This window comes from Etheostoma spectabile, unplaced genomic scaffold (genome assembly GCF_008692095.1).
Source record: "Etheostoma spectabile isolate EspeVRDwgs_2016 unplaced genomic scaffold, UIUC_Espe_1.0 scaffold280, whole genome shotgun sequence".
NCBI classification, from domain to species: Eukaryota; Metazoa; Chordata; class Actinopteri; order Perciformes; family Percidae; genus Etheostoma; species Etheostoma spectabile.
Genome location: NW_022605578.1, coordinates 373,129 through 385,293, shown reverse-complemented (window position 1 = coordinate 385,293; position 12,165 = coordinate 373,129). Strand labels below are relative to the sequence as shown.

At 40.0% G+C, this 12,165-nt stretch overlaps 1 long non-coding RNA gene across 1 annotated transcript in view; it reads left to right on the top strand.

Moving 5' to 3' along the window:
* The first annotated feature begins 6,858 nt into the window (after positions 1 to 6,858).
* LOC116685980 (uncharacterized) overlaps positions 6,859 to 12,165 on the top strand; it is a 12,402-nt gene continuing 7,095 nt past the window's right edge. Inside the window, exon 1 of the long non-coding RNA XR_004331100.1 lies at positions 6,859 to 6,869. This is a non-coding gene — a long non-coding RNA (uncharacterized LOC116685980). The remainder of the gene's footprint in view (positions 6,870 to 12,165) is intronic.

The following is a 12,165-nucleotide window of genomic DNA, read 5'->3' as shown; positions in this document are numbered from 1 at the left end:
AGATTAGAGACCAGATGAATACCACACAGAGTTCTGGCAGCAGACACTTGTCTAGAACAACTGTTAAGAGGAGACAGCGTGAATCAGGCCTTCATGGTCAAATAGCAGCTAGGAAACCACTGCTAAGGAGAGGCAACAAGCAGAAGAGATTTGTTTGGGCCAAGAAACACAAGGAATGGACATTAGACCAGTGGAAATCTGGGCTTTGGTCTGATGAGTCCAAGCTGGAGATCTTTGGTTCCAACCGCCGTGTCTTTGTGCAACTGAGAAAAGGTGACCAGTTGGATTCTACATGCCTGGTTCCCACCGTGAAGCATGGAGGAGGAGGTGTGATGGCGTGGGGGTGCTTTCCTGGTGACACTGTTGGGGATTTATTCCAAATTGAAGGCATACTGAACCAGCATGGCTACCACAGCATCCTGCAGCGACATGCAACATCCCATCCGGTTTGCATTTAGTTGGACCATCATCTATTTTTCAACAGGACAATGACCCCAAACACACCTCCAGGCTGTGTAAGGGCTATGTGACCAAGAAGGAGAGAGATGGAGTGCTGCGCCTCCACAGTCACCGGACCTGAACCCATTCAAGATGGTTTGGGGACAGCTGGACACTTCAGTGTAGTTACACTTTTCAGTGCCCTGTAAACGGGTTTTTGGCCATGTGGAACGATAATTGGGAAGGGGCTGAGACAAAAGTAAAACCAATTGCAGTTGACAGTCTGACTGGCCTGTGTTTGAATGACTAGTCTGAGCTGTTGCTGACTTTATAAATTATTAAGTTGCCTTACACTTTATTTATTGTGTCAGATCATATAGTGTTATTCCAGGACACTTTACAGATAGAGTAGGTCTAGACCACAGTATAATTTACAAATACTCAACAATTTCCCATGAGCAAGCATTTGGCACCTCATTTGCGAAGAAAATCTTTTTTTACAGGCAGAAACCTCAGACAGACCCTGGCTGTTGGTGGGCAACCATCTGCTGCAGCCTGTTGGGACACAGACACAGGTATACAGATATGGAGAAATATGATTAATAATAATTACAGCAGTTGGTATGATGAACAGTGGCAATTATAGTTTCCTGCTTAATGTGTGTGTAGGTTTGCCAACTTAGTGGAAATACAGAATGACTGCAGATGGATAGTGGCAGATTCTTTTGCATACATTTATATCATCTCACATTGATTATTGCAATGCACTGTTCTCTGCACTCAGTATGTCCGCCCGTGATTGCCTTAAGTCCATTTGAGGACAAATGCAAAATGTCACCCCTGTTCTCAAATATCTTCACTGGCTCCCTGTCAACTATAGTATTGAGTTCAGAAGTCTCACACTAACTTACAGGCACCTACATATGTGGCCGACCTACTGCAACCATATATGTCAGCACGCTCGCTATGGTCTGACATGTTTAATCTATTGACTGTTCCTTGCACCCGGCATAAGACCCGTGGTAATCGATTTTTAGAGTTGGTATCGCCGAGACTGGAATGCTTTGCCCCAACCCTTACACTCCTGCTGTTTCTGTGGACTCTTTTAAAAATCAGTTAAAGACCTACCTTTTTAAACATGCTTTTGGTTGACCTGGCAGCACTTCCTTTTTCATGTATTACTTTGAGATTTGAATTGTGTACTGTGTTTAATCATCATGTATCATCTTTATGTAAAGCACTTAGTGATTTTAATCTGTAAAAAAGTGCTCTATAAAATACATTTTACTTACTTTTGTTGAAGCGTGTTTTGTTTAGTAATAGTAACTTGTTTGATTGGGTGAGGGACTGATTAAACCTGTTGCCTGACTAAACCCAAATATTCACCACACTGGTGAATATAGGTATTAGTGTCTCCTGATTGCTTGCAGCTACCTCCTAAAACATCTCTAAAGCCCTTGACACACCAACCAGAAAGCCGACCCTCGGCAGAATATGCAGTTGGACTGATCAGTCTTCCGGAGTTGGTCAAAAAAAGTGCCTCGGAACACACTGAAGCGACGAAACGTAATATGTCTCCGTAACAGCAGGCGGCGCTAATCTGTATTGTTGCCCAAAAATGAAAACAGACAGTTGATTGGAAAAACGCGTCACGTGGGTCTGGTTTCTCTGGAAATTCAAAGCCAGACTGTCATGGTGGCTCCTTCAGGCTCCTTCCGAATACAATCTCATTCCAATGGCCCCTTAGGACCACACCGAACAGACTTGAGTCACCAACCTCGCCAGACTGTATGACGTTCGGTTACCGGGTTAGTGTGTCACGGCCTTAAAGCTGATTATTCTGCAGACACTACATCCTCATTTTAGATCGGTCATGCAAATGCAAAATAGCCTACAAAAGCAACAAGTTTAAAAGGCACTAAAGTCTAAGCCTCAAACAAAAAGTTACAAAGTTAATTCAAAGCTTAAAAGTCCCATGACATGGTGCTCTTTGGAGGCTTTTATATAGACCTTAGTGGTCCCCTAATACTGTATCTGAAGTCTCTTTTACATAGACCTTAGTGGTCCCCTAATACTGTATCTAAAGTCTCTTTTATATGACCTTAGTGGTCCCCTAATACTATATCTGAAGCTCTTTTATATGACTAGTGGTCCCCTAATACTGTATTGAGTATCTTTTATCAGGCCTATTGGTCCCCTAACAATGTATCTGAAGTATCTTTATATAAACCTAGTGGTTCCCTAATCTGTATCTGAAGTCTCTTTTTATAGACTTAGGTCCCCTAATACTGTATCGGAAGTCTCTTTTATAGCCTAGTGGTCCCTACTACTATCTGAAGTCTCTTTTATTAGACCTAGTGGTCCCCTAATACTGTATCTGAAGTCTTTTGATATAGACTTAGTGGTCCCCTAATACGTATCTGAAGTCTCTTTCCCCAATCAGCTTGGTGCAGAATTACAGCCACTAGAGCCAGTCCCACAATGAGCTTTCCTTTGTATTAGCCATTTCTGAGTCTGTAGCTTTTGAGGAGGGGGGGGGTTTGCAAAGGCCGAGCAGGATACCCAGGGCGAGTTTACACCTATCACCATTTCTAGCCACTGGGGCACCACAGGCATGGGCATTGGGGAACTCATATTAATGTTAAAAAACCTCATAAAGTGAAACGCTCATCCCATGGGACCTTTATTAGCTGATAATTTTACTACATGTTCAAATTGAAGCTCTTTTTGGTTAGCTTTTGTGGTATAACAAGTCAGCTTTTTATGTAGTGCATTTCATACACAGATAATTCAATAGGCTTTAACCATTCTTTGGTCTGTTTTTTGGTCTTTTTATTGTTTTGTCCTTTTTAATTGGTTTTAAACCTCTATATATGGGCGCCCGCTCTACCTATTGAGCTATCTGGGCGGCCATTGGTTTTAGTTTTGGAATATCCTACAACCATTAAGGTAAACAAGGTGTGTGTGTGTGTGTGTTTGTGTGTGTGTGTGATGTGTGTGTGTGTGTGTGTGTGTGTGTGTGTGTGTGTGTGTGTGTGTGGTGTGTATGTGTGTGTATTTGTGAATAAATTGGTCTATCTTTGCTATCTGTCAATTGCTTTATTTATCTCTAGCTAGCTATCTATATATGTATCTTTATATATTTTGTATCACCATATATCTGTTAAGTTTAACATTCATATAGAGTAATGTCAAAATAACATCTTGAAAATATTTGGAATTTCTAAAATAAAGAATATAATGAAACCTTTCAAGGCTCAGTGATGCGCTTATGTTCAATAAAGAGACTTGTTCATTGTTAAATGAGAATCATATTAATCAATGTGCCACAAAGGGGTAATGTTTTTTAGTTCAAATATCTTTTCCTATTAAATATTGCCATGTGATTGCCTAATTCACTTTATTTATACTCTCTTAATGACTCATAGCTTACTTCCATCTTCAAGTTATTATGTACAGTGTTGTGCCTCAGACTTTTATATAATCAGTTTAATTATCACGCTCATTGTTTATATTGACTCAACCAGTAGGGCTTCTTTTCCATCCTTGTGTTGGAATCCCTTACAGAGCCCAGCATTGAATAGGGAAAACTATATAATACATAATATATAATACAACATGGATTGCCAGAACTCTGGTCAGATTATATAACCCTGTCCACTCCACTGCTCTGGATGCATCGACTGTATGGCTATGCAGTATGATTTCCCATCTACAAATATCTCTCACAAACACATTGCATTTATCTTCTTTGACGTGTTTTGGATTTTCTCATCACTTTTATCTAGGTCATCTCTGATTAGTGTGATATCTTTAGATTAAGTTCTCAGTTCTTTCAGAAGACACACACAGGCACCTACACAGACACATGAACACAATCTATATACAGAGATACACACAATATTAGAACATGTATGCAAATATCAACAGCACACACACATTCTTCTCATTAAACTACAAATACACAACTGCAAAATACACTCGCGCGTGTATAAAAACACACACACACACACACACATGCACACACAAATGAGAAAAAGGCTAAAATCCCTTTCTGGCTGAACACATTAACACACATTCTTTGAAATAAACTTTGTTTATGATAGCTAGCTTCTATGCCTGCTGGTAATAAATAATACAAAATAATAATAATAAAACACTGAATCCCACTGGTGTTGATCTGTATTATAGCCAAAGGATAAAAACAGAGGAACACAGGGCATGTGTTGGTGTGTGTGTGTATGTTTGTGTGTGCGTGTGTGTGTGCGTGCGTGCGTGCGTGCGTGCGTGCATGCTATAACCCTGTCAGTTTATACTCAGGAGTCTTGACACAATAATAAGCCCAGCCTACTCCCAAAGGCCCCCAGTCATATTATTATTCACTGGTCCAAATATGGAAATACTGGTACCGCAGAGATAACAGGGAGGTGTGTTGGGATAGACAAAAGGCACAGTGTGTGGTGGTGTGGGGTGTGTGTGTGTGTGTGTGTGTGTGTGTGTGTGTGTGTGTGTGTGTGTTCCTATTCAGTGATGTTCATACTCAGTGATGTACTGCCAATCAAATTTTCAAGAGAGGATGGAGAGACAGAGGAAAAAATAGGGCTAATTTGTGAAATGTCTTGGGTTTTCTGCCAGTGTATGTAAAGCCTCCTGAGTCTATTGATGATGCGAGCAACTCCTGACACAATAAAGTGAAGTACTCTTCTATGCAAGAGGACTCTGCACTCTGGCAGCCTCAAGTGGCACCTGAAGATATTATTTGAATATTGTAAAGTCTAAAACTGTCAATTATATGCGTTGCTGACGTGCTCCTCATACCTACAAGTCCCCCTCCAGACATGTATTTAAAAAATACTTAAAATACTCTGTTACCAATTAGTATTGAAATAGTATTTCCAGTTTGCGCTACTTTATACTTCCATTCCACTACATTTCACAGGGAAATTTTGTACTTTTGAACAAATTTACCAAACAAAATATCTGATATTATGATCTTAGCTTATGGAATCTGATGACTCCCTCAGGATACGGTTAGCTTAGCTTAGCACAAAGACTGGCAACAGCCTGGCTCAGTCCAAACTTTGCAAATTTGCATCGCTCTATTATCCCTCTAAAGCTTACTAATGAACACCTTATATCTTGTTTGTTGAATCCGTATGGAAATGAAAGTGTTAAAACAAAGTGTTAAAACAAGTAGAAATAGTCCAACCTTGCTGTTGTCTTTATGCTATCTATCCATCCATCCATCCATCCATCCATCATCCTATCTATCTGTTATAGAATTGATTAAGCTCATTTACCAAATGTTACCAAATGTTCTTTTAAATCTACTTAACATGCTTTTTCTAGAAAAAGAGAAAACATAACTAGCGGTGACTTATTTACTCTTGAGATGAAATAGTAATAAATGTTTTAGTGGATAGCACCCAATCTAAGGAGCTTTTAATAATGACACCAGTGGTTTTTGCTGACATTGCAATGTGTCTAATGTTAGTCAAATAAAAATGAATACAAGAAAAACACAAGTTCTTGTGCAGTTATTAAAAAAATGAGGACCATATGATGATAGTAATGTGATAGATTCCACAGCAGCTTTGTCAGCTTTTTTTCTATTTAAATTCACTACAGATCTTTAAGCTGCTGATCTGTTTGGTCTGCATAATTATGTGTGCATGCTTGTCTGCACACATGGGAACATTGCCTTTGTTTGTGACTTTGTGTGCGCATGCCTCCCAGCCTCCATGTGTGTTTGCTCCAACATTTTTTTAAAAGAGCTTGACTTGCTATTAGGCATGCAATGAACTCGTTTACTGTTTGCTTAACTGTGAAAAATGAATTGGGTGCTGACAGTGATATTCAGACGACGACCGTTTCCAGCATATGCGTGCGCATTCTCTGTGTGTATGAGTGCACAATGCGTATGCATCAGTGCCTCAGTATGTGTGTGTGTCTACTTATGCATGCACGTCTGTGCATGTGTGTACACAACTGTTTGTCAGCATCGCTAATGACTTTCCTATTAATAAGGAATGATGCCTAGACCATTGGAGACAGCCGGGAGAAAAGTCAGAAGCCAAAAGTTCAAAAAGGTAATGCTTTAATTAAAATATTCATTAAGACTACCCTGTTTACTCAGTCATCCATGACAAATGGCTTGCTGCTGTTAGTCCGTCTTCAATTTGTTCCAACACACTCGCTACTAGAGTTGCCATGACTCAGAATAAAGGCAAATCTGCTTTTTTTTTGACAGAACAATCTGTCAAAAAAAGCGATATGCGACTGATTTCAGCAAGGCTCCAACATGCATCTAAAGTGCATTGTATACTGACCTGAATTGGGTAAATAAATGACTTGCTACAGCTGTCACAGCTTCACATATCCTCCATGTTTTATTAGGTACTTTGTAACTGTCATTTGTTTGGGTGAAATCAGTTTGCTCTCCACTGCACTACCAACACGCAGGATGCCTTCTCTGTCGCTTTGTTTTACTTTCACAAAGTCGGAGACCTTGGAAGCGAGATTCTGGGGAATGTATGGGCTAAGTAATAGAACAACGCTGTTCCTTAAAACTACATTTATATCCATGTATGGTTCATCACATACGTTTGGTAAGTCAGAGCCAGCATGTACATCCATCTGCTGCTGATGGTGGCAACTGTAAATTAAGCCATTTGCTCAGAAATCTACAGTGTATATTTAGTTTTTTGGGAATTTGGGAACCATGGTAACATTTGCTCTGGCAGATATGACTGAACCCTCTCCCGCTCAGACAGATTTCCAGCCAAACTACTCTGGTCTGACCAATGACAACCATTTATCTAATAAGGGGCGGGTTTAAAACGTCATCACCTTGAAGGTCCATCCAGCATAACGCACCAGGCTCACCAAACCCCGATCAAACTATCAAACTAGACAGTGCTGATCAATTATGAATCATGGTTCTGTTACTGCATCACCTATTTCTCGTTTTCACATGAAAAACATTTTAGTGTACCATTTTCCTGTAATTTCAGGAAGTTTGTGACCAGTCTGCCATTTTTTTCATGCTTAACAAATGGACCCAGCACCGCTCAACTTGCACGTGTCCAGTGGCGTTTCCAGGACATTTTTACTGGGGTGGCCAAGATGGGACACAACGCTAATGTGGGGTGGCCATGGCAAAGCAAAGTTTAATGCGTATATGTACAGCCGACCAGGGTTTGAATTCCGGTCCTTTGCTGCATGTCACATCACCTCTCTCACCCATGATTTCCAAGTATCACTGATTATTTTAACATGTTCAGGATAGGGTACAAATTTTCTAAGAGCTATTTCCTTGTAGTGGATTAAGGTCCTCGTTTCTTCACGAGTTAGAGTAGCAAAATTCAGCTGCTCTTAACTCATCCTAAAGAATAAGTTAGAACAGCTTAACTGAATACTCAGGATCACTACCGCTGTACCTAGGCCGCTGACTTGACTGAGCCTTTTCACGGCTGCTGGTGGAAGCCATGGCTGGCTCTTTTCTTTTTTGAAGAAGAAGAAGCTCAGAATATCTTTTCCTCTCTTCATAACTATTATCTTAAACCTAACCCTGGGGGAAATGTATTTAGTCACTCAATCAGTCAGTCAGTCAGTCCATTCCCTTTGAAGTAATAGCTATAACTACAAACATCAAGCAGGACCATTGTAAAGTTTGTTTGGAATCAGTGTGCAAAATACAGGTGTTTGTGGGGGGGGGGCCCTAAATGACACCTTTGACTCCATTAAAATGTCATAAAGTAAGGTGTCAACAACTTGCCTAATTATGTCTATTTGTAGGATCTACAAAGGTTTATTTTTATTTTATTTTTACACAACTACCACTCTTACCACTCACTTTTAATAACACATATTGCATCTCAGGCATTTGTGGCCTTTGACTGTAGTTTGCTCCGCCACTGCCTATTTAAACGTCTAAAAGTATGTCAACTGTGAAGATGAGCTACTTGATACAAACAAAAAGTCCTTTATCTCCCCGAGAAAAAAGTCTTTCGACAGCTCTCAAATCACAGAGCAAATAAATAAGTCCCGGCTTGTGTTATAGCTACTTAAATCTAGACTGTCACACTATATTTCACACACTGGTTGGCCAAAAATATAACATTAGCTCCAAAAAACACCCTCAGTCCTGACAGGTATGCAAATAGTTAAAAAAACAAAATGCTTAACTTGGTTTGCAGGCTGCTAAGCTAGCTAGCTAGTGCAGTGTAGTTTGACTTGTAGCTGCTACTTAGTGCTAGCTAAAGTTTTCCTACACATTCAGAGGGAACTACGATATAACTAAACATTAAATTACCATACCTCAATCAACAGTTTCCAGCAGTTTCATCGTTGTTCCAAAGAGTGGCGTGTGCTTGTCAGTCCAGCTGGGAGTTGTCTACAGTTGTTGTGTTATCGCTGTTGGAACTGGGACCGTCCTGTTTCATGGACCAGCAGCAGGTGCAGCGTGCTCATCTCATGGGTCACCTGACCTGCTGAGCAGAAATCAGCTCTCACAGCCTCAGTACGACCATTACTGTGTTAGTTAAAAATGTAAAACTGGCCCTAAATCAATTGATCAGCTGACATTGAGCATTTCTCTTGTTTCTTGTGTTGACGGACTTGACCAGCTAGACCTGAGGTGGCCAATGAGCTTTCAGGAGTGGCCATAGGGGTGAATCGCCATTGATGTGTCACTTACCGTTATGTCCAACTTTCCGTTGCTCTGATTAGTTGTAGGTCATATTTTCTTGCTCCGATTAGTTGTAGGTCCATCCAATTGCGTCCAGAGACATTTTGGTCTGCACCGTTGATGCGTCCCTTGGAAATCTAAAATGAACTGAGAGCTTTCAGAGGTTACACATTTGCAAATTAGTGTGATTTCTTTCCCTGTGTGCCGATCTGGCGGCCACATTCTGATTTATGATGAATCATGCGCATATTGAAGGAGCTAATGGGATTACATTTCACTGGAATTATACCTCGTTGGATTTCATGTGACATATAAAACTGATTGATTTAATCATGTGAATTATCATTAGTGTTCATAATGAACCAAGGACAAACAGTTCTAGTGATCATCAGCAAAGATGCTATCATTACTTTCCTCCCTACTAGTAGGAGGAAGCCCGAAGAACAAATGTTTTCCCAGTTCAGACTTCAACCCCAGCGCACTGCCAGGTTGCACAACTCATCCATCTTAAAAGTCCAGCACACAAAAGGTAAATTTCCCATTAAAATATTAATTAAGTTTAACCCATCTACTCAGTCATCTGTGACAAATTGCTTGGTTAGTGCTGGACTTGCTTTGACTTATTCTTCTGCAGTTTCCTGACTCATCGTGTGTTACAATGTGCAAAGCAGACAGTCCCACTTCTCTGCATTTGATTTTCTATCAGTGTCATGGCAAAAAGTGTCCATTTGTACATTTTTATCTTTACGGAAACACTGCGGTCTGCTTTTTAATCATCCCTGCGCTTCTATCTTTAAAACCACACTGAGGAGAAGACTTAATGGTTTTTGGAACTGCAGCTTCATGAACTATCTTTGATTAGTTTAAAGTGTATATGTAACTTTTTATACAGAGTCCCAGAGGGGACAAAATATATTAAAAAAAAAAAAAAAACATATAGCCTGCTGGGGACAAACACTAAACTTGAGAGCTAGAGTTTGAAAGTCGAGATCTCGAGTTGGTCCCCAGTAGGCCACAAGTAGTTTTTTGTTTTGTTTTTTTCTTTCTTTCAATTTTTTTTCTTCTTGTCACCTCTGGGGCTCTGTAAGATCTCGAGTTTAGTGTTTGTCCCCAGTACATTTATTTTTTATTTGTTATTTGTTTGTTTTTTCTTCCGTCCATGTCACCTCTGGGGCTCTGTACCTTTAAATGATTCTGAAACTGTTTAATTTTCCTACTGATGATCATAAATGACCTGTAACAGCAAATGAGACTAACGCTATTTTTTACATTGTTTTTATTAATGCCTCTGCCAGGGTCATGTGTGCTGTAGTTATGGCTGAAACTGGGCACGAAGAAAAACTAAAAGCTTAAAGGGTACGTAAAAGTGAACGGGCGAAACCTCGTCACGCTCGGTTAGGCTTTCAACAGATGGAGAAAATTAAGGAGATGATTCAAAATTAACCCCAAACTGGCATGAATTGACTTTAAAATGCACAATGTGGTTGTACGTCAGTAAACTACATAAAATTACGTCGCCTTTCCATTTAGCTCCAGTTTTTATTCCTTTTTAGTCCGTGTTTGTGTTGACCTACTATTTTCTTTCCATTACACATACATAATACATATCTATCAGCCCTATCATATTGTAGGTAGAATTTGTAGTAATTTCAGTACTACAGTAAAGTAAGAAACTTTAAGATGTCAGTGCTAACATTGATTTGGTGACATCACTGCAATGTCAAATCTAACTTGTTTCAACTTACAGGTATAATTCTTTCTTAAAAACAATGTATAGACTAATACTGTAGTAATCCTTAATCATCATTTATGACCCAGTAGAAGTGTATGACGTAGAGTCTGTGTCTGCAGAGATCCTGCCTTCTGCCTGCTTTTGCTCTTTACTTTCTGATTTCCTTTCTGCGGGACGTTTCTCTAAGGTAGCAACGAGCCTTTGGGTCAGGTGCCGTCAGAAATTCTGCTGGATTTCACTCTTTTCAGCTCGATGTCCGTTACCTTCCGCTTTATTTGTGTTGGATTTTTTAACTCTGGTGGATTCATGAGGACTATGGTTACCTGGTCCTCAGGTCTCTGCAGGGTAAATCCAGACAGCTAGCTAGACTATCTGTCCAATCGGAGTTTTCTGTTGCACGACTAAAACTACTTTTGAACGTACACATGTTCCACCAAAATAAGTCTGTGACGATTGTGATTGGTTTAAAGAAAAGCCAATAAACCAGAGCACGTTTTTCTCCCATCCCAGAATGCTGTGTGGACTAGCCAGACCCTCCTCCGCAGTGCTGTGGAGGAAGGTCTGGCAATGTGAGACTAAAGAACGTTCAATTCAATTAAATGTTATTTATAACAAGATATCTCAAGACACTTTACAGACAGAGTAGGTCTAGACCACACACTATAATTTACAAAGACACAACAATTCCAGTTATTCCCCCATGCCATTGTCATTTTTAGTGATTTTGATTTTTCAAAACCGTAAAACGTCTGTCTTAATTCGCTCTCCAATATACCCTAACACTGGGAGAAATTTTAAGCACATTAAACTAACTTCACCCCGCTAAGCTAATGCTATTAGCTAAAGTCACTGTGTTGACCTGACATCAATAAGTCACACACAAAGGTATGGCAAGATAACAACAACTTCTCCATCTTTCCATAATGTAGTAACAATCTGTGCCTGTCAGTGGCAAAAAACAACACTTTTAGTGGAAGTGCATTTGCCCTACAAGACTACACTGCAGCTGGTTACAACATCCTCGCTGTTTGTACCTATTTTGAAGATTACTGTTTACATTATTTACTTAAATACAAATCCATGACAAAACAGGGTCCAGGTTGAAAAATAAGATCACAATGAAAACATTTAAAATCATCCATATATGTGTCGTTTGCTTATGGGGTTTACTTATTGAACTTGAACTTATTGTTAGGTCTGCTGCTGGTAGCGCTTTGTCTCTGCCCCCCCCCCTCCCCTCTCTCTGTCCTTAATTGCAGGAGTGTCGCCTGGTGTGCGGGAGTCAGGGTTCCAGCTGCAGCTCATC